We start from the raw sequence: 27,510 nt of genomic DNA on the forward strand, positions 1-27,510 counted from the left end.
ACTATGTTAATTCCTCTATGGTAAGTTAGAGGACCTTTGGAGGTCCTTGGGTCACATGCTACCCATAATTCTATGTAAAGGTGATTGACAGAAGTATTAAACCAATTAGCTCTAGTCCAGCCCCTGCCCATATAAGGGAGCTGTAGCCAATTATCGCTCTCTTGGGTTGCTGCTCTCGTGGATGCCGGACTAGCAGGACGGATCTGCGCAACTTTCAAAGACACGCTAGGCCAGAAAACCTACCGGCCTCAGCATAAACTAAACCGTGAGTTCAAACCCAATCCCCGCTAAAGCTAGCGTGACTACTGGACCGAATCTAAACCCCTAAATCCAGTGGAACAGCGGATATCAGCCTCAAGACTCTAAATTGCTTAAGGTCCCAACCTTTGTCAATCTCCAAGAGACTTTGCCTGTATAGAGACTGTTCCGGTTATGAAGCTTGCATAAAATCTTCAGTAAAGTTCCAACTGTTTTCACCAAACTCTCCGGTCGTGGACATTCAATTATTCCAGACCTCCCTATCGCTCTTGGGAAGGGTGGCGGTAGGACAAGCATTACAGAGGAGCCCTCACCCTGGTGTCACAAATAGCAAGGGTTAACCAGACACCCTTTAGTCACCGCACAGCTACACCCCATATACCTTACTCCCCAGGCTATCACACAGTCATGCCCCCTCCCATAGGCTTGCATTGAGGGGCCGGGGTGTAACGTCATGAGGGGCGGTGCTATGACGCCACGAGCTCCCGGTGCCGGCTCTAAGCATTCGGAACATTTTGTTCCAAACGCTGAGCAGCAGAGTACCCCTTTAAAGGTACTTAATTATCATATAACATATATCAATAACATACTATAACATTTACACATACATTGCACATACAATGCATTTACGGTTCTTCTGTAAGGCAATAAAACAATACTCTTCAAATAAATGCACTGAATGGTGCCTGAAGGAAACGGATTACGTGTCTGTTTTCATGAACTTGGGTATTGACCAGGAACCACCATATAAATGAATGAGAAGCAGATAATCTTATTACTGTAAATACATCATTTAGTCAGTGCAAAGAAGATGAATGAGTCTGTGTGCACATGAGACCGGCTACCACAGCGGTGCCCAATATTTAGGCATCTGGTCCTACAGGAAGAGGCATCAGGACAAGCTGCTAATACGAGCCTGTAACATATCAGACTAGCAGGGGCAGCATTATTTTTCTAAAATAATGAATCTATTACCCTAATAAACCTGTATAATAAGCTTATACATAAAGATTAGATTAGTCATCTGACAGAGGGAATAACCTGCGATGGGAAGTTATGGAGGGATCTGTTTGTGGTCTTCAAAGTATACAGCTGCCATGTGCGCAACCCAACAGAAGTGTCCAGGTCTTGTTGCTTTCCATGTGTGTGGCATTAAACAGTAGGACAGCAAAGACGGTAATTATTAAAGGGGCTGTCTAGTTAGTGGAGTGTTCATGTGTATGTTTAGCTGAGGTTCTGTCGCAATTTGCCCTGAGTTTCCAAAATCTCTAAAAAAATTCAGAACTCTAACTAAAATGCAACATATAAACTCACTTTAAATGTCCCTGCGAGTGTGACGAGGGAAGATGTTATTACCCTAGGAGCAGCTGGCATTAAACCCTTGTATTCGTGACACCAGGGCGTGGGTAACCTCTGCATCACCCGAGGTATGGCTGCTGGATCCTGGGCTAGGTGCAGGGCAAATAATGACTCCGATGACAAGTGACTTAGGAGATTTGCGAGCTTGCTGGGACTTGTAGTGGACTTGGACAGAATGCAGTGCAGACCCAAGCTGAATTTAGACAGATTTGACTGACTTGACTATGACTGTCTAGACTTCACCCCTTGTGTAGCTTAATAGGCTTTGACATTCACCTGTGGGGCATTTGGTGATGGAAGCGTGGCTGCGTGGTTAGGCCTTGGGTCTCCTCAGAATACCAGACACTCTCAGGTCTTGACTGTTCCTCAGCATGTGCTCAAGAAAACTGAACTAGCTCCTCCCTGGGTTCATAAGGGAATAATTTGGAGGGGTCCTATAGGTCACCACACAAGTCACCTGGTCACTGACAGCTTCCCTGGTTACATGACTTGGTAACAATATTTAAAGGTACATAACATTATAAATACATTCTCATACATAACATGCATTAACCATTTGAGATATATACAATAAGGGTGGACTCTGGGGACACTGAGATAGAGTCCGCCACACATTCTGTTCACCTCTTAGCCAGAATACAGTAGATAGCAACTGATTTTGATTTGAATGATGTAATGCTTCATCTTTCCTGTGGGGGCACTGCAGGAAAGTGAACACTTCAAAGTTCCAACACATGTTAAAACAAAACTGCCAAAAGTGGACGCCTTCATCTCTGCCAGCAATGAAGATTACTTCCAGAATACTGCATCAAAAACTGCACCAAAAACTATGGGGGAGATTTATCAAACCTGTGCCGAGCAATAGTGTTGCAGTTGCCCATAGCAACCAATGAGATTACTTCTTTCCTTTTAAAAAAAAAAAGGCCTCTGAAATAAAAGAAGCGATCTGATTGGTTGCTATGGGTAACTGCCCCACTCTTCCTCTCCCCTATAAATGCAGCCTCATGCTACTGCGGGAAGTCTAGTAGGGTCTGCCAGTATGTGGTGGTCCATCTGATACACTGTGGGCTCCTCATGCTCAAATAAAGTCTCCATTAAAGGACCACAGATCACATACAGCCATAGTTAAGAAAAGGCAGACAGGGCACTTGGCACAGTATTTGTATTTACTAGTGTGGGGCGCGAATATTCGCATTTTGAATTTTTATTGTGAATATCGCAAATTCGTAAATATTGCGAATATATTCGCTATATATATTCGAAATTCCGAATATTCTTTTTTTTTTCACATAACACATCACAGTGATCATCATCTCTCCCTGCTTCCAGCTTGTGGTCTACAGAATGCTCCAATACTAGTTACTGTGTGAGACTGTGGAGCGCGAATATTTAGCATATGCGCATATTCCTTCTTTTAGCTTGTAGGCCAATGAGAATGATGCAAATTCACTTGTCAGAGGTTATCAACAACATCCCTAGCAACCAATAGTAAAGTTTCCCACCTCTTCACTATACAGTGACCCCCGACCTACGATGGCCCCGACATACGATAATTTCAACATACGATGCTTTTGTATGTCGGGGCCATCTGGCAGCGCAGACTGCTTCCGCTGCCACCGGATAGCTGTTTAAGTTGCCCCGCATGGTCCGCTGATGGTCACTCACCTGTCCCGACGTTCCGGACCGTCCTCTTTGGGATCCCCTGCATCGCCGTCTCTCTCCGTCGTCGTCATCACATCGCCGCGCACCCCGTCATCCAAAAGGAGCAGCGTGCGTAGTGACGTGATGACGGCAATGAAGAGCGACGTTCCCGACAGTCCGGAGCGGCGGGGATACCCCGGGGACGCGGCAACAGCGATGGAGGGCGACATCCAGGGCAGCGGTGATGAGCGGTGAAGGTCCGGAGTGGCGGGGACAGGTCAGTATAACTGCCTATACTTTTCATTGCACGGATCCCTCAACATACGATGGTTTCAACAAACGATGGTCCATTTGGAACAAATTACCATCGTATGTTGAGGGACCACTTTATAAGTTTCCTCCCAGCAGCGTTTTTTTTTTTTGCTGTTTCATGTGCGAATATGCAACGAATACACGCATTTGCAATTAGGCAAATATGCAACCAATACGCAAATACACAACGTATGTAACGAATACGCGAAATTCGCGAATATAAGACAAATATTCATCCATATATTTGCGAAATTTCGCGAATTCATATATATATCCATTGCCACTCACCACTAGTACTTACAGCCTAGTTTTCCCCCATACAATGCAATTGTAAAATACAGCAGCCGGACGTGGAAAACGGACATGAAAAGAGTGAGTAACGTATAGAAGCATTATGATAAGGGTTTGTTATATTGTTGTCAGCAACACAGGCAGCACTAACTACTGTATATGGCAACCGTGGACATGATGAGAAAAACATCACATGGTTCAGAGCACAAAAATCCCACAAGCATGGGCAAAAATGCCTCCTGGCTACAATCCTATATGTAGTTGATAAATAACGCTATCGCTGGAATTATACACAGTAGTATCCATATGAGTTGTTTTGCCCCCCCCGCCAAAAAAAAAAAATAATAATAATAGATGAGAACAGTCCCTATAGCAGTGTTTTCCAACCAGGGTGCCTCCAGCTGTTGCAAAACTACAATTCTCAGCATGGCGAGACAGCAGCTGTTGCTCAACTACAAAACGCAACAATTATCCCAGCTAGTGTCCCTCTAGTTGTTGCAACACTACAACTCCCAGCATGCCCGGACAGCCTTCGGCTGTCCGGGCATGCTGGGAGTTGTAGTTTTGCAACAGCTGGAGGCACCCTGGTTGGGAAACACTGCCCTATAGAAACATCAAACACTGACTCCAGCACTGCCCCCCTGCATACAGTTCTTCTCACTGCACTGAGCACTCTATTTCCCTTGTGACAGGCAATTTGTGTTTTTTTTTTAAAAGCCCTCTGTGCTTATGATAGTATTGGGACCGTCCAGCCCCCCTTGTTATACCTCATTGGCTGTGGCCTCGCACATCAGACGGACAGCCTGGAGATGACTATATAGTCACTGGACATAGTCGCAGCATCATATACAGCAGCACTCTCCTATTATCCACACGTTGACCAAGAGGATTTGTAACTTTGTGGATCTGGTTTTATAACTATTAACGCTGAAAAGACACGCAAGGCCTGAGGACACACACCGCTGGGCTATCAGGTATGAAACCGTATATTTCGGGCCTTCAATTTACTTTGTTTTTTTTTTTTTTTGTCACATATTCTATTTTAATTGTTGTAACTTTGAACTTGAGTTTAATTTGCTATCTAAAGTTAAAAAAAAAAAATAAAAAAAAAAATAAAAAAAAAAAAATATATATATATATATATATATATATATAAAATATATATATATATATATATATAGCAATCCAAGGGAAGCAGCGCCCCCAAAAAAACGGGTGCACGCAGAATCGAACCCCGGTCAATGGTCCATATGTTGATAAATTAGTAGAAATCCGCAGCCCACAAAATGATGAAAGTGCAAAAAAAGTAAAATTTATTCCATATCTTGGTGAAAGTTACAGCTATAACTTTCACACAGGCTGTAACTTTCACCAAGATATGGAATAAATTTCACTTTTTTTGCACTTTCATCATTTTGTGTGCTGCGGATTTCTACAACTTTATATATATATATATATATATATATATATATATATATTTAAAAAAAAAATATATATATATATAAAAAATATATATATATATATATATTATATATATATATATATATATATATATATATCAAGATGAGTTAAAGGATATGGCAAACTCAGCTCTTCTACATTATTTGCATGTATGTATAGGTGCAAAAAATAATCCAGTCGATTTATGCGCTCTGGAGAACCACCATTATGTACTATGCTTAGTTGCGACAAATTGCAAACTAAACTTTGCTCTGCTGCAAAACCCAACTGCAATGATCTCGTCTGTATGGAAAGTACTGCGGTCCATCCAGATACAATATTTATTGGTTCCGGGATGACCATTGTATGTTGAAACCATTGTATGTTGAGATCATAACTCTATGGAAACCTGGTTACCTGGCCCCAAAAGGTCATACGAAAAAAGGAAAAAGTGAGGATTAAAGAAAAATAAAAGAGAGAACTAATACAGATAAATCAAGTCCTTCTATATAAAAGTAATAAAGATCTCCTGTAAGCTGTAAATCACTGTCTATGTAGAGGACAGGAGCTTCTTCAGGTTCCTGTACAGTACACAGGGTCCTAAAAAAGTAAAATGGAGCCGCCCCCACCTGGTTGTCCAAAGGAGCAGATAACCTTGTCACAGGTAAAGAGTACAGAACATGTAATACCTCCCTGTACTGTAGGGGGCGCTCCAGACACCAGTCAGTGCATACGCTTCAGTAATACAGGGGTTTTACCAGAGAAATCTCAATTCTGATTGGTCAGTTCTTCCAGCCATTGAAAAAGTTACCAAATCTCATAGAGCTAAAACAACCATTTATTAAATTCCTTAAAAAATCCCACAATAATCACAAATCAAGTATAAAGAAAAAATATCAAGAGCAAATAAATATGAAGGTTCTCCTATGATGAACACCTGTACATCCCGACACGTTTCCCCGTGTATCTTATGATGCACAGCGGTTCATCAGGGGATCACAAAAACAGTAAGCAAATAAGTAAATACATATAGAAATGCACAGAAAAGGGGGATTAATGTGACAGAATGGTAGAGTAATTAATGCACATAAAGATGGCATAAGCACATAAATTCAAAGTATGCATGTAGCGATACAAACTTAGAGTGGCACAGATAAGCATATAGCATTAAGCCTTCAATAGGTTATATAGAAACAGATGATTCTATAATTCACGTGAGTGCCTAATTGTCAGTGATAGTGTCTTCCAGTCATTGACACATTTCCCAGATCCAGACTGTCTGTAGCATTGTATGTTGAGTCCGGTTTCAAGTTACAATAGTCCAGAAAAGACCATTGTATGTTAGAAATATTGTATCCTGAAGCCTTTGTAAGTTGAGGGACCTATCTATGTGTTTAAGGCTGGGTTCACACCACGTTTTTGCAATACAGTTCCCATATACGTTTTCAATGTGAAAACCATACGGAACCGTATTGAAAACCATATGCATTGACTCTCCATTGAAAACCGTATGCCAAAAGATGGATCCGGTTGCATCCGTTTGTCTTGTACGGTTTTGTCTGTTTTTTTCCCGAACCCAAAACCGTAGACTATCGCAGTTTTTGGTCCGGGTGAAAAACTGTATTGAAAACGTATATGTTTTTTTTTTTTAACATGGGAGTCAATGGGAACCGTACAGAACCGTATGTGCGTACGGTTCTATCCGGCTTGCACCATACGTTTTTTGACTTTGCACAGTTTTTTTTCTTGGAATTTCAATTAAACAAGTGAAACTGTTACGCCGAGCGCTCCGGGTCCCCGCTCCTCCCCGGAGCGCTCGCTTCACTCTCGCTACCGCAGCGCTCCGGGCAGCTCCACTGACCCGGTGCGCTGCGATACCGTCTCCAGCCGGGATGCGATTCGCGATGCGGGTGGCGCCCGCTCGCGATGCGCATCCCGGCTCCCGTACCTGACTCGCTCTCCGTCTGTCCTGTCCCGGCGCGCGCGGCCCCGCTCCCTAGGGCGCGCGCGCGCCGGGTCTCTGCGATTTAAAGGGCCACTGCGCCGCTGATTGGCGCAGTGGTTCCAATTAGTGTGTTCACCTGTGCACTCCCTATTTATACCTCACTTCCCCTTCACTCCCTCGCCGGATCTTGTTGCCATTGTGCCAGTGAAAGCGTTTCCTTGTGTGTTCCTAGCCTGTGTTCCAGACCTCCTGCCGTTGCCCCTGACTACGATCCTTGCTGCCTGCCCCGACCTTCTGCTACGTCCGACCTTGCTTCTGTCTACTCCCTTGTACCGCGCCTATCTTCAGCAGCCAGAGAGGTTGAGCCGTTGCTAGTGGATACGACCTGGTCACTACCGCCGCAGCAAGACCATCCCGCTTTGCGGCGGGCTCTGGTGAAAACCAGTAGTGACTTAGAACCGGTCCACTAGCACGGTCCACGCCAATCCCTCTCTGGCACAGAGGATCCACCTCCTGCCAGCCGGCATCGGGACAGTAGATCCGGCCATGGATCCCGCTGAAGTTCCTCTGCCAGTTGTCGCCGACCTCACCACGGTGGTCGCCCAGCAGTCACAACAGATAGCGCAACAAGGCCACCAGCTGTCTCAACTGACCGTGATGCTACAGCAGCTACTACCACAGCTTCAGCAATCATCTCCTCCGCCAGCTCCTGCACCTCCTCCGCAGCGAGTGGCCGCTTCAGGCCTACGACTATCCTTGCCGGATAAATTTGATGGGGACTCTAAATTTTGCCGTGGCTTCCTTTCTCAATGTTCCCTGCACTTGGAGATGATGTCGGACCAGTTTCCCACTGAAAGGTCTAAGGTGGCTTTCGTAGTCAGCCTTCTGTCTGGAAAAGCTCTGTCATGGGCTACACCGCTCTGGGACCGCAATGACCCCGTCACTGCCTCTGTACACTCCTTCTTCTCGGAAATTCGAAGTGTCTTTGAGGAACCTGCCCGAGCCTCTTCTGCTGAGACTGCCCTGTTGAACCTGGTCCAGGGTAATTCTTCCGTTGGCGAGTACGCCGTACAATTCCGTACTCTTGCTTCAGAACTATCCTGGAATAATGAGGCCCTCTGCGCAACCTTTAAAAAAGGCCTATCCAGCAACATTAAAGATGTTCTGGCCGCACGAGAAATCCCTGCTAACCTACATGAACTCATTCATCTAGCCACTCGCATTGACATGCGTTTTTCCGAAAGGCGTCAGGAGCTCCGCCAGGATATGGACTTTGTTCGCACAAGGCGTTTTTTCTCCCCGGCTCCTCTCTCCTCTGGTCCCCTGCAATCCGTTCCTGTGCCTCCCGCCGTGGAGGCTATGCAGGTTGACCGGTCTCGCCTGACACCTCAAGAGAGGACACGACGCCGCATGGAGAATCTCTGCCTGTACTGTGCCGGTACCGAACACTTCCTGAAGGATTGTCCTATCCGTCCTCCCCGCCTGGAAAGACGTACGCTGACCCCGCACAAAGGCGAGACAGCCCTTGATGTCAACTCTGCTTCTCCACGTCTTACTGTGCCTGTGCGGGTATCCGCCTCTACCTTCTCCTTCTCTACTATGGCCTTCTTGGATTCCGGATCTGCAGGAAATTTTATTTTGGCCTCTCTCACCAACAGGTTCAACATCCCGCTGACCAGTCTCGCCAGACCTCTCTACATCAATTGTGTTAACAATGAAAGATTGAACTGTACCATACGTTTCCGCACGGAGCCCCTCCTAATGTGCATCGGATCTCACCATGAAAAAATTGAGTTTTTGGTCCTCCCCAATTGCACTTCCGAAATTCTCCTTGGACTACCCTGGCTTCAACATCACTCCCCTACCCTGGATTGGTCCACTGGGGAGATCAAGAGTTGGGGTCCCTCTTGTTCCAAGGACTGTCTTAAACCGGTTCCCAGTACTCCCTGCCGTGACCCTGTGGTGCCTCCTGTAACCGGTCTCCCTAAGGCCTATATGGACTTTGCGGATGTTTTTTGCAAAAAACAAGCTGAGACTTTACCTCCTCACAGGCCTTATGACTGTCCCATTGACCTCCTCCCGGGTACTACTCCACCCCGGGGCAGAATTTATCCTCTCTCTGTCCCAGAGACTCCTGCTATGTCTGAGTATATCCAGGAAAATTTAAAGAAGGGCTTTATCCGCAAATCTTCCTCTCCTGCCGGAGCCGGATTTTTCTTTGTGTCCAAAAAAGATGGCTCTCTACGTCCTTGCATTGACTTCCGCGGTCATAATAAAATCACTGTAAAAAACCGCTACCCCCTACCTCTCATCTCTGAACTCTTTGATCGCCTCCAAGGTGCCCACATCTTTACCAAACTGGACTTAAGAGGTGCCTATAATCTCATTCGCATCAGAGAGGGGGATGAATGGAAAACGGCATTTAACACCAGAGATGGACACTTTGAGTATCTGGTCATGCCCTTTGGCCTGTGCAACGCCCCTGCCGTCTTCCAAGACTTTGTTAATGAAATCTTTCGTGATCTCTTATATTCCTGTGTTGTTGTATATCTGGACGATATCCTGATTTTTTCTGCCAACCTAGAAGAACACCGCCAGCATGTCCGCATGGTTCTTCAGAGACTTCGTGACAATCAACTGTATGCCAAAATGGAGAAATGTCTGTTTGAATGTCAATCTCTTCCTTTCCTAGGATACTTGGTCTCTGGCCAGGGACTACAAATGGATCCAGACAAACTCTCTACCGTCTTAGATTGGCCACGCCCCTCCGGACTTCGTGCTATCCAACGTTTTTTGGGGTTCGCCAATTATTACAGACAATTCATTCCACATTTTTCCACCATTGTGGCTCCTATCGTGGCTTTAACCAAGAAGAATGCCAATCCTAAGTCATGGCCTCCTCAAGCAGAAGACGCCTTTAAACAGCTCAAGTCTGCCTTTTCTTCGGCTCCCGTGCTCTCCAGACCTGACCCATCTAAACCCTTCCTATTGGAGGTTGATGCCTCCTCTGTAGGAGCTGGAGCGGTCCTTCTACAGAAAAATTCTTCCGGGCATGCTGTTACTTGTGGTTTTTTTTCTAGGACCTTCTCTCCAGCTGAGAGGAACTACTCCATCGGGGACCGAGAGCTTCTAGCCATTAAATTAGCACTTGAGGAATGGAGGCATCTGTTGGAGGGATCAAGATTTCCAGTTATTATTTACACCGATCACAAGAACCTCTCCTATCTCCAGTCTGCCCAACGGCTGAATCCTCGCCAGGCCAGGTGGTCTCTGTTCTTTGCCCGATTTAATTTTGAAATTCACTTTCGGCCTGCCGATAAGAACATTAGGGCCGATGCTCTCTCTCGTTCCTCGGATGCCTCGGAAGTAGAGCTCTCTCCGCAACACATCATCCCCCCTGACTGCCTGATCTCCACTTCTCCAGCCTCCATCAGGCAAACTCCTCCAGGGAAGACCTTCGTTTCTCCACGCCAACGCCTCGGAATCCTCAAATGGGGTCACTCCTCCCATCTCGCAGGTCATGCGGGTATCAAGAAATCCGTGCAACTCATCTCTCGTTTCTATTGGTGGCCGACTCTGGAGACGGATGTTGTGGATTTTGTACGAGCCTGCACTGTTTGTGCCCGGGATAAGACTCCTCGCCAGAAGCCCGCTGGTCTTCTTCATCCTCTGCCTGTCCCCGAACAGCCTTGGTCTCTGATTGGTATGGACTTTATTACGGACTTACCCCCATCCCGTGGCAACACTGTTGTTTGGGTGGTCGTTGATCGATTCTCCAAGATGGCACATTTCATCCCTCTTCCTGGTCTTCCTTCAGCGCCTCAGTTGGCAAAACAATTTTTTGTACACATTTTTCGTCTTCACGGGTTGCCCACGCAGATCGTCTCGGATAGAGGCGTCCAATTCGTGTCAAAATTCTGGAGGGCTCTCTGTAAACAACTCAAGATTAAATTAAACTTTTCCTCTGCATATCATCCTCAATCCAATGGGCAAGTAGAAAGAATTAACCAGGTCCTGGGTGATTATTTACGCCATTTTGTTTCCTCCCGCCAGGATGACTGGGCAGATCTTCTACCATGGGCCGAATTTTCGTATAACTTCAGAATCTCTGAATCCTCCTCCAAATCCCCATTTTTTGTGGTGTACGGCCGTCACCCTCTTCCCCCCCTCCCTACTCCCTTGCCCTCTGGTTTGCCCGCTGTGGATGAAATATCTCGTGATCTTTCCACCATATGGAAAGAGACCCAAAATTCTCTTTTACAGGCCTCATCACGCATGAAGAAGTTTGCTGATAGAAAAAGAAGAGCTCCCCCCATTTTTTCTCCTGGAGACAAGGTATGGCTCTCCGCTAAATATGTCCGCTTCCGTGTCCCTAGCTACAAATTGGGACCACGCTATCTTGGTCCTTTCAAAATCTTGTGCCAGATTAATCCTGTCTCTTACAAACTTCTTCTTCCTCCTTCTCTTCGAATTCCTAATGCCTTTCACGTTTCTCTTCTTAAACCACTTATCATCAACCGTTTCTCTCCTAAGTTTGTTTCTCCCACTCCTGTTTCCGGCTCCTCGGACATCTTCTCCGTTAAAGAAATACTGGCCTCCAAGAAGGTCAGAGGGAAAACCTTTTTCCTGGTCGATTGGGAGGGTTGTGGTCCTGAAGAGAGATCCTGGGAACCTGAGGACAATATCCTAGACAAAAGTCTGCTCCTCAGGTTCTCAGGCTCTAAGAAGAGGGGGAGACCCAAGGGGGGGGGTACTGTTACGCCGAGCGCTCCGGGTCCCCGCTCCTCCCCGGAGCGCTCGCTTCACTCTTGCTACTGCAGCGCTCCGGGCAGCTCCACTGACCCGGTGCGCTGCGATACCGTCTCCAGCCGGGATGCGATTCGCGATGCGGGTGGCGCCCGCTCGCGATGCGCATCCCGGCTCCCGTACCTGACTCGCTCTCCGTCTGTCCTGTCCCGGCGCGCGCGGCCCCGCTCCCTAGGGCGCGCGCGCGCCGGGTCTCTGCGATTTAAAGGGCCACTGCGCCGCTGATTGGCGCAGTGGTTCCAATTAGTGTGTTCACCTGTGCACTCCCTATTTATACCTCACTTCCCCTTCACTCCCTCGCCGGATCTTGTTGCCATTGTGCCAGTGAAAGCGTTTCCTTGTGTGTTCCTAGCCTGTGTTCCAGACCTCCTGCCGTTGCCCCTGACTACGATCCTTGCTGCCTGCCCCGACCTTCTGCTACGTCCGACCTTGCTTCTGTCTACTCCCTTGTACCGCGCCTATCTTCAGCAGCCAGAGAGGTTGAGCCGTTGCTAGTGGATACGACCTGGTCACTACCGCCGCAGCAAGACCATCCCGCTTTGCGGCGGGCTCTGGTGAAAACCAGTAGTGACTTAGAACCGGTCCACTAGCATGGTCCACGCCAATCCCTCTCTGGCACAGAGGATCCACCTCCTGCCAGCCGGCATCGTGACAGAAACTTTATTCATAATGGAGTGAAAAGTTAAAAACTTATACGTTTTGTTTTCTTAAAAAACGGATGCAACCGGACATCATTTTTGAAACCGTATACGGGTTAAAATTTGTACACACATTTTGGTTCAGTTTAGTCCGGTTTTGAGGAATACGTTTTTCATAAAAAACCTGACATGGGAAGTGTATTGCAAAAACGTGGTGTGAATGCAGCCTAATGCTGTTTATTTTTGTCATGGCAGCTGTGGCAGGCAAAGCTTATCTGTCATCTTTTGGCACTGTATATCTGCGGGATAGTGAAATAATTGGGAAGTTTTACCGTGAGAAGACATTAAAGAACTATTAAGCTGCCCCCTTTGGGAATTTGTTTGACACACAAGTGCAGTGTTTCCCAACCAGGGTGCCTCCAGGTGTTGCAAAACTGCAACTCCCAACATGCCCGGACAGCTTTGGCGCGCTGGTTGGGAGTCACTGTACTAGTTCTTTCCTCTTATCTACCACCCAGTTGACATGTTAGATAAGGATGGCACCAGATGGCAGTAGGATGCAATGTTGAGCTCTCAGTCTGCATGGAAAACCAATTCCAAGTCACCCAGCCTCCTCCTGCCTTCCTGGGCCCTTTTTATGTTTTCTCCTTTAGGCCAGTCACTATAAGTAATAAAGCTGTAATCCTCCTTGTTTTAGCCCGACACTATGGTGCTATCAGTTTGAGTCAATGGAGCTGTGGTTGAGTGGCGATTGACCTCGATGCAAGGATGAGTAAGGCCCCACTCACACGACAGAATTTTTGCAGAATGTCCAGCCGGAAAAAATCAGTCGGCATTAGGACAGCTTGGATATGCCCTGTCTCCATAGACGGCAATGCATTCCTGAGCAGACTCCGCAGAATGTGTGTGTGTATAAAAACATGTTCATGTAGGTAAGCTAATTTTCCATGACCACTAATACCGGTATAAAAGGAGGAAATATATACCATCCTACAATGACTGGATAATACCACCATACTGTGCTGAATAAAACCACTATACACAGACTAGTATTCCCCATACAGTGCCCATATAGCGGTAGATACCAGCTATACACAGATCTGTATACCATATAAGGGATTATATACAGGGCCAGGACTGCCATCAGAAATGTTGTGGCCCCTTACACAGCTCAAGGCCGGCCCCTCCCCGGCTTGCTATTCCCATTATCTATGGGGAAAAAAAAATCAAAACACAGGACAAGAAATATTATCACCATACATATTACCATCATACTGTTACTGACCAAATCTTGTATACTAAGACCAATATTACCCATAATTCCAGTATAAAAGGAGGAATATTATCACCATACATATTACCATCATGCTGTTACTGACCAAATCTTGTATACTAAGACCAATATTACCCATAATTCCAGTATAAAAGGAGGAATATTATCACCATACATATTACCATCATGCTGTTACTGACCAAATCTTGTATACTAAGACCAATATTACCCATAATTCCAGTATAAAAGGAGGAATATTATCACCATACATATTACCATCATACTGTTACTGACCAAATCCTGTATACTGAGACCAATATTACCAATAATACCAGTATACAAGGAGGAACATTATGACCATACATATTATCATCATACTGTTACTGACCAAATTCTTTATACTGAGACCAATATTACCAATAATACCAGTATACAAGGAGGAACATTATCACCATAGATATTACCATCATACTGTTACTGACCAAATCCTGTATTATGAGACCAATATTACCAATAATACCAGTATACAAGTGAGAATAATACTTCCACACCATGACCACTACCACCACCTAGTGACTGTATAAAAAACACTTAATATACACCAATATCCCCCCCATGCACAACATAGTAACATAGTTCATAAAGAGTCCATCAAGTTCAACCTATATCCCTAATGAGTCCCTACTGAGTTGATCCAGAGGTTGGCCATCCAACCAAACTAAGCGCTGCAGTCTGTTTAAAGGGGTACTCCATTACCCCAGCATCATGATGTCACGGCCAATGCTCCTCGTGGCGACTTACCAGCCGTCACACCCCCTCCCGTGGACTTACATTGAGGGGGGACTGGTGTGATGTCACGACCCTCACAGCCCCCACCCAGCGATCAGAACTGAATGTTTCTAATGCTGGGGCAGTGAAGTATCCCTTTAAGTGTTTACAGTGCAGATACATTGACTGACTCACAGGAAGTGTCTTCTTGGAGCCATTCTCTTTCCTTTTCTTCTATGTCTTGCTGAGACTGCTGTGAAGTCTTCTTCCAACCATCACTCGTATTCACAGAATCTGCCAGACAACAAACATATTAGGTACCACACTTTTTAAGCACATTCCCCACTCTAAATGCCCCTAATAATTCCTCTCTTGGTGCCCTGCATAGCATAAGGGAGTAAGTATGTGTGTTGGGGAAAGGGTAGGGGATTGGGTGGTGGTTAGGTAATTTCCCCTACCCTATTGGATAGTGCCCCTAGTAGGTAGGTATGGAATTCCCCCCATTAAGGTTGGTAATGCCCCCAGTAGGTAGTAGGAAATGCCCCCATTAGGTAGGTAGCAGATAATGCCCTCAGTGGGTAGGTTGTAGGTGATGGCCCCAGTAGGTAGTATGTAATGTCCCCAGTTAGGTGGTTGGTAATGCCCCCAACAGGTAGACAGTAGGTAAAGCCCCCAGTAGATATTGCCCCCCAGGTAGGTAATGCCCCCAGTACGTAATGCCCCCAGTAGATAGTGCCCACCAGGTAGGTAATGCCCCCAGTATGTAATGCCCCCAGTAGATAATGCCCCCAGTACATATTGCCCCCAGTACGTAATGCCCCAAGTATGTAATGCCCCCAGTACGTAATGCCCCCAGTACGTAATGCCCCCAGTACGTAATGCCCCCCAGGTAGGTAATGCTCCTAGTAGGTAGTTCCTTTAGTAGTAAGTGCCCCCAGGTAGGTAATTCCCTCAGTAGATAGTACCCCTAGGTAGGTCATGCCTCTAGTAGGTAGTTTATTGACCCCAGGTACGTAATGCTCCAAGTAGATAGTGGCTACCCCTGGCAGCCCTTTTGCTGATTTTAGAGGGCCAGCAGCCCGTCCTAGTCTCTAAGTAAGTAGAGGCATGAAGATACTGTGCCTCCAGCTGTTGCAAAACTACAACTCCCAGCATGCACGGACAGCCAAAGGCATGCTGGGAGTTGTAGTTTTACAACAGCTGGAGGCACCTTGGTCAGGAAACATGGGGAAATTGCCCATTCACCTCCCATTGACCCTCCAAAAAGCAATTTGCCAGTTACCTATTAGATGGGTGGCCTCAGCGGTGGGCAGGGAAAGTCTTCCTGTTCCTCTTTGGCGCAGGCGGGTGTTGTAATCTGTGGTGGAGCAGGAAGCAAAGCACCTGCCTGCTCTACCAATGGGGCTGCCGCCTGCACGCAGAAGGGTGTGGAGGCGGGGGAGGAGCGTTCCCTCTCTCCTCCCAGAGAGGCATTGCGGCTGTGGCCCAGCACTGACTGAGGAGGCTGAACATTTAAAGAAGTAAAACTGTGCTGCAGCGATGGGCCCCCTCGCAGGCTTAAGCACCCCACCATCAACCTGGCCCTTCTGTGCTGCAGCAAGGGGGTACAGTGGGGGCCCAGGCCCTTTACTGGGATCCTGGCTGTACCACCACTTTTTAGAGATATACAACCTCCCCCTCCCCCCCCCCCTCTTCTTCAGACCAGAGGTCTGGGGTTTTTTAGTGACCATACAGTACACAATGGACAATGCAACCGTATTCCCTTGTAATTTGCCCGATCTATGTTCAACTTTAAGGGTTCGTTCACACGAGCGGATCCTTAGCGTGGATTGTGCTGCAGATCCGCCGCTGAAGGACTGCTGTATACTGCCTTTACAGGTGCCTGCTCAGAGCGGCAATCCACCGCTACAAGCAGTAACACTGCAATGTGCGAGTCGCCACGCGCATGCGCAGTATACTCGCACAGTGCGGCTTCTCTCGGCCTAGCTCAGGGAGCAGGGGGAGCGGTCGCGATGCATGTGAGTACACCGCGCATGCGCGGAAAATCGCACATCGCAGCAGTGTCTGCTCCTAGCGGCGGATTTCCGCTCTGAGCAGGCACATCTAAGGGCCCCCTGTAGGGGTCCTTCAGCAGCGGATCTGCAGTGTAATATATGCTGTGGATCCGCTCGTGTGAACATACCCTAAAACTGAAATTTTGTAAGGAGAGAAACCATCTGGTCACTCTTGCATTTCTCTCTTTATTTTGTTTCATCGAGGCCAGAGGAGCAGGGTCTGTCACCAACACAAATTCTCTACCCAGCAGATAATATTTCAGGGACTCCAATGCCCACTTGGGATAGTATGGCATAGTTTTTTCTGCTGGGGTCAGTTTTCTACTCAGGTACATTACTAGGTTTTCTTCCCCATTTACCACTTGTGACCGGACGGCTCCCAAACCTGTATCAGATGCATCTGTCTGGACCAGAAACTGCTGAAATCTGGGGAAACAAGCACTGGCTGTTCACACAGGGCAGACTTTATTCTCTGAGAAGCCTTTTCTGCCTCTGGGGTCCACTTCACCATTACTGACTTACCACCTTTTGTTACGTCTGTCAATGGTGAAGCAATTGAGGCAAAGTTGGGCACGAACCGACAGTAGTACCCGGCTATGCCAAGGAAGGCCTTCCCCTGTTTCTTTGTTAGTGGCTTGGGCCAGTTCTGTATATCCTCAATCTTATTGATCTGGGGTTTAACCAACCCTCTACCAATAATATAACCAAGGTATTTTGCTTCCTCCAGACCCACTGCAAATTTCTCTGGGTTTATGGTTAAGCCTGCATCACTGATGGCCTCTAACACAGCCTGTACATTACAGAGGTGACTTTTCATGTCAGACGAAAAAATTACCACATTGTCCAGGTAAGCAGCGGCATAAACATGATGTGGTCTCAAGATCAGATCCATCAGCCTCTGAAATGTAGCAGGGGCCCCATGTAACCCAAATGGCATCACAACATACTGAAACAGGCCTTCTGGAGTGGAGAATGCAGTCTTCTCTTTAGCCTCCCCAGATAACAGTATCTGCCAATAACCCTTTGTTAGGTCAAGTGTTGTGATGTACCTTGCCCTCCCAAGCCTCTCAATAAGTTCATCTACCCAGGGCATGGGGCATACTGTCACGATTCGGCTTCCAGGTAGTGGATCCTCTGTGTCAGCGAGGGATTGGCGAGGACCGTGCTAGTGGACCGGTTCTAAGAGGCTACTGGTTTTCACCAGAGCCCGCCGCAAAGCGGGATGGTCTTGCTGCGGCAGTAGCAACCAGGTCGTATCCACTAGCAACGGCTCTACCTCGCTGACTGCTGAGAAGGCGTGGGACAGAAGGACTAGGCAGAGGCAAGGTCAGACGTAGCAGAAGGTCGGGGGCAGGCGGCAAGGTTCGTAGTCAGGATGGGTAGCAGAAGTTCAGGTACACAGGCTTTGGACACACTAAACGCTTTCACTGGCACAAGGCAACAAGATCCGGCAAGGGAGTGCATGGGAGGAGGTCAGATAAAGGCAGGGAGCAGGTGGAAGCCAATTAAGCTAATTGGGCCAGGCACCAATCATTGGTGCACTGGCCCTTTAAGTCTCAGAGAGCTGGCGCGCGCGCGCCCTAGAGAGCGGAGCCGCGCGCGCCAGCACATGACAGCAGGGGACCGGGACGGGTAAGTGACCTGGGATGCGATTCGCGAGCGGGCGCGTCCCGCTGTGCGAATCGCATCCCCAACGGCCAAGACAGTGCAGCGCTCCCGGTCAGCGGGACTGACCGGGGCGCTGCAGGGAGAAAGACGCCGTGAGCGCTCCGGGGAGGAGCGGGGACCCGGAGCGCTAGGCGTAACAGTACCCCCCCCCTTAGGTCTCCCCTTCTCTTTGTCCGGTAACTGCCTCCCCTGGGATGAGGACACCGGGAAAGAATGGAGGGTTTCCTCAACGGCAGGCAGTACAGCAGGAGTGGGAATGGGGAGGGAGGGCAGAGGGCGAGGCCTGGCACGGGGCAGTGTGACACCAGGACGGGGGCCATGGGGAGGCACAGAGGCTTGCCTGACGGGACTGGGAGGGGGGGAGAGGCACTTCCTGTGGCAGGCAGAGTCCCAGTTCCTGATCTCCCCGGTGGTCCAATCAATGGTGGGGGAATGAAGCCGGAACCAAGGCAGACCGAGGAGGACCTCAGAGGTACAGTTGGGGAGAATGAAGAACTCAATCCTTTCGTGGTGGGGTCCGATAGACATCAGGAGGGGTTCTGTGCAGTAACGCACGGTGCAGTCCAATCTGGCTCCGTTGACCGCGGAAATGTAGAGCGGTTTGACGAGACGGGTCACCGGGATGCTGAATTTATTAACAAAGGACTCCAAAATAAAATTTCCAGAGGCACCGGAGTCCAAGCAGGCCACGGCTGAGAGGGAGGAGTTGGCTGAAGAAGAAATCCGCACGGGTACCGTGAGACGTGGAGGAGCAGACTTGGAACCAAGAGACGCCACACCCACGTGAGCTGGGTGCGTGCGTGCGTTTCCCAGGCGTGGAGGACGGATAGGGCAATCCACCAAGAAATGCTCGGTACTGGCACAGTAAAGACAGAGATTTTCTTCCCTACGGCGATTCCTCTCTTCCTGGGTCAGGCGAGACTTATCCACTTGCATGGCCTCCTCGGCGGGAGGCCCAGGCGTAGATTGCAACGGATACTGTGGGAGAGGTGCCCAGAGATCTAAGTCTTTTTCCTGGCGGAGCTCTTGGTGTCGCTCAGAAAAACGCATGTCAATGCGGGTAGCTAGATGGATGAGTTCTTGCAGATTGGCAGGAATCTCTCGTGCGGCCAGCACATCCTTGATGCGACTGGATAGGCCTTTTTTAAAGGTCGCGCAGAGAGCCTCGTTATTCCATGATAACTCGGAGGCAAGAGTACGAAATTGGATGGCGTACTCGCCCACTGAAGAATTACCCTGGACCAGGTTCAACAGGGCAGTCTCGGCAGAAGAAGCTCGGGCTGGCTCCTCGAAGACACTCCGGAGTTCAGCGAAGAAGGCCTGGACTGTGGCTGTGGCAGGATCATTGCGGTCCCAGAGCGGTGTGGCCCAAGACAAGGCCTTTCCTGAAAGAAGGCTTACTACGAACGCCACCTTAGACCGTTCTGAAGGAAACAAGTCCGACAACATCTCCATATGCAGGGAACACTGAGACAAAAATCCACGGCAGAGTTTAGAGTCCCCATCAAATTTGTCCGGCAGGGACAAGCGGAGGTTAGGAGCGGCCACTCGCTGCGGAGGAGGTGCAGGAGCTGGCGGAGGAGATGGTTGCTGCTGTAGCAGAGGCAGAAGTTGCTGTAACATGGCGGTCAACTGCGACAGCTGCTGTCCTTGTTGGGCAATCTGCTGCGATTGCTGAGCGACCACCGTGGGAAGATCAGCGAGACTTGGCAGCGGCACCTCAGCGGGATCCATGGCCGGATCTACTGTCACGATTCGGCTTCCAGGTAGTGGATCCTCTGTGTCAGCGAGGGATTGGCGAGGACCGTGCTAGTGGACCGGTTCTAAGAGGCTACTGGTTTTCACCAGAGCCCGCCGCAAAGCGGGATGGTCTTGCTGCGGCAGTAGCAACCAGGTCGTATCCACTAGCAACGGCTCTACCTCGCTGACTGCTGAGAAGGCGTGGGACAGAAGGACTAGGCAGAGGCAAGGTCAGACGTAGCAGAAGGTCGGGGGCAGGCGGCAAGGTTCGTAGTCAGGATGGGTAGCAGAAGTTCAGGTACACAGGCTTTGGACACACTAAACGCTTTCACTGGCACAAGGCAACAAGATCCGGCAAGGGAGTGCATGGGAGGAGGTCAGATAAAGGCAGGGAGCAGGTGGAAGCCAATTAAGCTAATTGGGCCAGGCACCAATCATTGGTGCACTGGCCCTTTAAGTCTCAGAGAGCTGGCGCGCGCGCGCCCTAGAGAGCGGAGCCGCGCGCGCCAGCACATGACAGCAGGGGACCGGGACGGGTAAGTGACCTGGGATGCGATTCGCGAGCGGGCGCGTCCCGCTGTGCGAATCGCATCCCCAACGGCCAAGACAGTGCAGCGCTCCCGGTCAGCGGGACTGACCGGGGCGCTGCAGGGAGAAAGACGCCGTGAGCGCTCCGGGGAGGAGCGGGGACCCGGAGCGCTAGGCGTAACACATGCATTGATTTTTGAGCAGTCATTTAATTTTCTGAAGTCATTACAGAGTCTCCACGTCCCATTGGGCTTTGGGATTAGCACAATGGGACTTGACCATTCACTAGTAGACTCCTCAATGATGCCTAATCATAGCATGCACTTATCCTCAGAGGACACTGCCTCCCTACGTGCTTCAGGTTTTTTTTTACTGTGAGGCTCAGTTTTAATATGGTGTTTTATTAGGTGGGTACAGTCCGGTAGGTCAGAAAACTTGGTCTATTTTCCTGCAGGAATTCCCTCACCTCCTGCTTCTGGTGCACTGACAATGTCTCACCTATTGTTACTGGGGGAACTGGTTGCACCACATCTTTAACCCCAGTCTGGGTGGCCACCAAAGCCTCATGATCTTTCCATGGCTTGATAAGGTTTATGTGGTAAACCTGGAAGGGTTTTCTCCTGTCTGATTGATGGACCTTGTAGTTCACCTCACTCACCTTTTCTACAACCTCATAGGGACCCTGCCACTTTGCTAGAAATGTACTTTACGTTGAACTTACTTTCAACGGTGGGCACTAAAATCAGGACCCTGTCCCCAGGATTGAAGGCCCTCACCCTGGCAGATCTGTTATAAATTTTGCTCTGGGCTTTCTGTGCTCTTTGCAGATGCTCTTTGAATATAGGCATCACCGTCGCTATTCGGTTCAATAACACTTTTTTGGGGGGCAACTTCGGTCTCCCAGGTTTCTTTAGCAACATCTAACAAAAGAGACTAACTCAAAGGGCGAAAAACCTGTAGACAACTGGGGCACCTCCCTGATAGAGAACATGAGATAGGGTAACAGTCAGTCCCAGCCATCCCTTTCTACTACCCTTTTTAGCATATGTTTTAGGGTTTTGTTAGACCTTTCTACTAACCTGTCCGTTTGAGGGTGGTACACTGAGGTACGGATGTGAGTGATTGTAAACAACTTGCATAGTTCTTTCATAACCTTTGACATAAAGGGTGTACCCTGGTCAGTAAGGATTTCTTTAGGGATCCCTGTACGAGAGAACATGTAAAACAACTCCCTAACGATACTTTTGGAGGCCATGTTTCTTAAGGGTACTGCCTCCGGTTACCGGGTAGCATAATCCAATACAACCAATATGTATTGGTGTCCCCTAGCAGATTTAACAATGGGCCCCACCAAATCTCAAAGATAGGAAGTGGCACCAAGGGACTATGGAAGTGTGGTGTTGGGGCACTTAATTGGCATGTGGGGCATGACTCACAGTACCTTTTCTCTTCTTAATACACCCCAGGCAAGAAAAACCTTTGGAGGACACTCTCTTGTGTTTTGTTAGTCCCCAAATGCCCCCCCAAACACATGGTTATGAGGCATGTCCAGTACCACGTGTCGGTATGGTTTTGGCACCAGAAGCTGTTTCGCTATTTTATTGTTAATTTTGGTGATCCAATACACAAGATCCTTATTCATGGAAAATGTGGAAATTTCTGCTCAGCTTCTGGTTCCTGTGGTACACCATTTACTACCATGACATTTGCCCGTGCAGTTCCCAGAGTGGGGTCTCTCAATTGCTCAGTCCCCTAGTTACCCCGAGACACTTCTAGATCTAAGACCTGTTTGCCAGGTAGGGAAGTTTCTTCTTCTGCTTCCCCAGCTAACACCTGCAACGGAAAAAGGTCATCACTACACATTTCAGGTGGTGGACCCACATTTCCATTATGCCCCTCATTGGTACCATTGTTTCCAATAGTTGTCTCACATGTCCCATTATTAACAGGGAGAGGTACAGATTCTGCCGGAGTTTCTTTCCCAGCTGCAGAAGTACTACCCCTATTCCACAACTCCCAGAACAATGGGAAATTGTGGCCTAATATAACTGCATACATAAGTCGTTTCACAACCCCGCCTTCGTAGGTCACAGTTCCAGATGGAGTAACCAACTTAACAGGGGCCACAGGGTAAGCTACAATATCCCCGTGGATGCATAGCACTCATGTGTTTGTTCAGCACATAGGGAGAAATTCATCAAAACTTGTGATGAGGAAAAGTACACCAGTTGCCCATAACAACCAAACAGATCACTTCTTTCATTTCCTGAACCCCACATCATGTCCCCAAGAATGGAAGGAGCAGGCATGTTGAAGTCCAACATGCCCAACCCTTCTCTCCTCTGACATCTTCTGCCCTCATTAGATGGTCAGCTGATCCTTTTGGAGTCGGCAGGTTTGGTTACTTTTCGTTTAGAATATGGCTAGCTTAAAACTAAGGCCACACTGAGACTTTATGACAGATTTTAACATTTGAGTTACAGGTGCAGTCCTATGTCTGACAATCAGGGGAGGGCTGCTAGTAGATAATCTGTACAGAACTACAGCAAAAGGTGACAACAGTTTATAGAAAAGCCAATAGGAGGTCAGCTCCCCCCCCCCTCCCCTATAGAATGACCTCTTTACAGGTCACAGAGCATATTTACAGACCTGTCCCATACAAAGAGGGTTTAGAGATGTTCATTGTGTCTGGGACTTGCTGTGAAGCATATCACTTATTGCTGTTACAAACCACATAGATGAGACTAGCCACATAGATGAGACTCCGATCAACCGATCAAATATAACAGACCGTACAGAGTAGGGAAGTAGTACCCAGGGAAGTCTCCAGGTAATACCCCCCCCCCCCCCCCCACCAGTAGGCAACTAGCCCCCAGAATTACTATATCCTAGTTGGCAGGTAGCCACTCACTACCTGCTAAAATAAAAACAAATAAAATATCTCCTGCAGAAATCCAATTGGCTGGGTCCTTCCTCCATTTTGGTGCAGGCAGTGACAAGTGACGTTACCGCCTGCTCCAAAGCAGAAGTAACGCTCTGCTCCAAGGGTAGGCCAAAGCCTGAAACTGTCTGCGCCCTACACCAATAGCTTGATGGCGCTGGCTGGCCTAGGGATCTGGAAAAGTGAACTATAGAGTGAACCATTTGGATGGCAACCTATACCGCTAACTTTTTAATCCTTAGGGTCAGGTGGATTGGAGGTGGCAGGGACATTTAGCTATATGGTAGGTACCCCACTACCTACAGCATACCATAAAGCATGGTATATGAGATTCATGCACCTCTATGGCAAAAGAAAGGAAGGATTGTCCGGCACCAGGTATGCTCTTAAAATATTGCTTTTATTCATGCCATAGCAAGGAAACAGACATCACAGGACTGTAGTAATCTGACGCGTTTCGCTCTCTCTTGAGCTTAAACGTAGACTAAGTTCAACAGACAAACATGCAAGTTTAAAATAGGGACTCAGTGGTCACATGATAAAATACCTGGCGTAGGTAGTAATTGTAAAAAACTCATACGGTTATCACACAGTAAGTAAGTAAAAAACGCACTAGTGAAGGGATCCAGTCCATTCTGTAATACTAACAGATGATATCCATGCCGGGTTTTTTACAATTACTACCTACGCCAGGTATTTTATCATGTGACCACTGAGTCCCTATTTTAAACTTGCATGTTTGTCTGTTGAACTTAGTCTACGTTTAAGCTCAAGAGAGAGCGAAACGCGTCAGATTACTACAGTCCTGTGATGTCTGTTTCCTTGCTATGGCATGAATAAAAGCAATCTTTTAAGAGCATACCTGGTGCCGGATAATCCTTCCTTTCCATACGCTGTTGAAGCAGGGGCGGGACCGGCGGGTCCGTGACAGCACAGGTGTGTCGGAGATCTGCCTCCGGAGGTGAGCGGACACCATTGCATTTGGACGTCTATGGCAAAAGAGAGCCATAGTGCAGAAGTGTTAATGTGCATCTTTCACATGCACCTGCCTCAAGTCTATAGCAGTCAATACAGATGATTATTTATCTCTGAATTCTGACTTTTCCTTTTTTGAAAAAGGTTTCAGAGCGCATTGAGTTTATAAAATCATTGCTGTGATAGAAAAGCAATTCCATATACTGATTTAGCCACCAAATATCAAAATTTAGTGTTAACACTACTTAAACGTTCTAAAGTGATAGTATCAGGTCCTTAGAATGGGTCCTTATTTTCTAATTGAAGAGCAAAATGTAAAATTTAGTACTAAACTTTAAAAACTAAAAGTCTGGCAAGGCCATAAAATAAAAGTGACACAATTGCTGCTTTGTGCTCGGGAGAGAAGGACATAATTCATTTCTAAGTGGAATGATCCCTTGTGTGATACAGACACAGCGAGACTCCACCGCCTGCAGCCATGAGGGGTTATGGGCTGCTGCTGGCTGAAAATATCCAACATCCAATTTACAAAGCTATAAATGATTCTGACATACAATTCCGCCTTTAGTTAAGAAAAGCCAAAATAAATCCACAAGTGACACTGGATCAGAGATTTCTAATTGTAGATCTGCTATTTATAACGGGATTGGAAAGTTGTAAAATTCTGTTACTATAATGTTGCATATATGATTGTAGTAAATACAAATGGTTGGAGGACAAAGACGTCTTTATTACAATGGGGCTCTGGTGCAGAGGCTGGGTGGATTATAGTTAAAGATGAGCGAAGTTTTGAAAAATTCAATTCGGCCGATTCGACAAATTTTCCCCCCAAAATTAGTTTCGGTCCGAATTTATTTGCGGTGAATCGCTATTAAAAAAAATGGCTATTTCTGGCCTACAGAGAGCCTCAATGACACAGCCTGGAGTTTGCGGCAGCATGAGGAGAACACATAGTAGCAGCGTGGAGGTGGTGGCAGCATGAGGAGACCATATAGTGGCTGAATGACACAGCCTGGAGTTAGTGGCAGCCTATCATGGCTGAATGACACAGCCTGGAGTTTGCGGCAGCATGAGGAGAACATATAGTGGCTGAATGACACAGTCTGGAGTTGGCGGCAGCATATAGTGGCTGAATGACACAGCCTGGAGTTGGTGGCAGCATGAGAAGAACATATGGTGGCTGAATGACACAGCCTGGAGGTGGCAGAAGCATGAGGAGACCATACAGTGGCTGAATGACACAGTGGAGAGGTGGCGGCAGCATGAGGAGACCATATAGTGGCTGAATGACACAGCCTGGAGTTGGTGGCAGCATGAGGAGACCATATAGTGGCTGAATGACACAACGTGGAGGTGGCGGCAGCATGAGGAGACATATAGTGCCTGAATGACACAGCGTGGAGGTGGTGAGGAAAACATATAGTGGCTAAATGACACATCCTGGAGTTGGCGGCAGCATGAGGAGACCACATAGTGGCTGAATGACACAGCCTGGAGTTGGCGGCAGCATATAGTGGCTGAATGACACAGCCTGGAGGTGGCAGCAACATGAGGAGAACATATGCTGGCAGTATGAGACAGCTTGGAGCTGGCATCAGCATGAGGAGAACATAAGGTGGCAGAATGAGACAGCCTGGAGGTGGCAGCAGCATCAGGAGTCCTGAAAGTGACCAGGTGCGGTGGGTGGCAATACCGGTACCCGGTGACGAAGGTGGGTGAAACGTTGCAGGAGAACTTTGCATCAGATGTGTGGCATCAGGTGGGTGGCAAGATCAGAATAGTAGCTGAGGCAGGTAGGCAGAAGAAAACAGTCTCTTTTGTAAAAGGAAAGGTGTGCAAAAAACACCATGTGCCACCTACACCACCAATATTGATGTGATGCGAAGACCAGTCCATTGTAACCGGTGGGGGGAAAAAACTTCCCTTGTAAGGCCCTAGTCTCGCATTATTAATTCCCTTCTTGACAAGTGTTACTCGCCCTAAAAACGGCGGCCCCACACAGGAACTCTCCCTATTTCCCCATACAAACACTGCCATTTCCCAGGGTTTTTAGGTGGAATTAGGGATTAGTTCCTGTATGGGGCCATCCTTTTTAAGACGAGTAACACTTTCCACGAAAAGGTGGAAGGGACCAACGTATTGTCCATTGTAGCAGGTGGGGGTAAAAACTTCCCCTGTAAGGCCCTACTCTTGCCCTATTAATTCCCTTCTTGGCAACTGTTACTTGCCCTAAAAAGGGCAGCCCCACACAGGAAACTCTCCCTATTTCCACCTAAAAACCCTGGGAAATGGCAGTGTTTATAGGGGGAAATAGGGAGAGGTTCCTGTTTGGGGCTGCCCTTTTTAGGGCTAGTAACACTTGCAAAGAAGGGAATTAATAGGGTGAGAGTAGGCATTTTATCCCCTATCCTTTGGATAGGGGATAAAATGTTTTGGCCCGGAATACCACTTTAACATATGGAGGGTGGAATTCCAACGTGCAGAAACGTCGCAAATCAGACTATGTTGGGCGATACCATTCTGACGCTGATGCTCAAGGATGGTGTGCTTTGCTGTGTATGAGTGGCTGAAGTGCATGCAAAGCTTCCTTCCCATTATAAGGATGTCTTGCAGATGTGGGGAACACTTCAGGAACCGCTTAACAACCATATTGAACACGTGTGCCATGCAGGGCGCATGTCTCAGGTTTCCTTGTCACAGTGCAGACAAGATGTTGTTCCCGTTGTCGGTCACCACGGTTCCCACTTCCAGTTTTTGTGGAGTAAGCCATGATTTGATTTCTTGATGAATGACTTTTAGCAGTTCCTCCCTTGTGTGACTCCATTCGCCAAGGCAAACCATGTGAAGAACAGCGTGACACCACCGTGCCCTGC

The 27,510-nt window shown here is 47.8% G+C and overlaps 1 protein-coding gene across 1 annotated transcript in view; it reads left to right on the top strand.

Annotated features, from left to right (window-relative positions):
- The first annotated feature begins 4,633 nt into the window (after positions 1 to 4,633).
- The window catches only part of LOC130291145 (endothelin receptor type B-like), a 69,326-nt gene continuing 46,449 nt past the window's right edge, over positions 4,634 to 27,510 (top strand). Inside the window, exon 1 of the mRNA XM_056539602.1 lies at positions 4,634 to 4,835. The gene's annotated coding sequence lies outside the window, so the exon portion shown is untranslated. The remainder of the gene's footprint in view (positions 4,836 to 27,510) is intronic.

Source organism: Hyla sarda, chromosome 9 (assembly GCF_029499605.1).
Source record: "Hyla sarda isolate aHylSar1 chromosome 9, aHylSar1.hap1, whole genome shotgun sequence".
NCBI lineage: Eukaryota > Metazoa > Chordata > Amphibia > Anura > Hylidae > Hyla > Hyla sarda.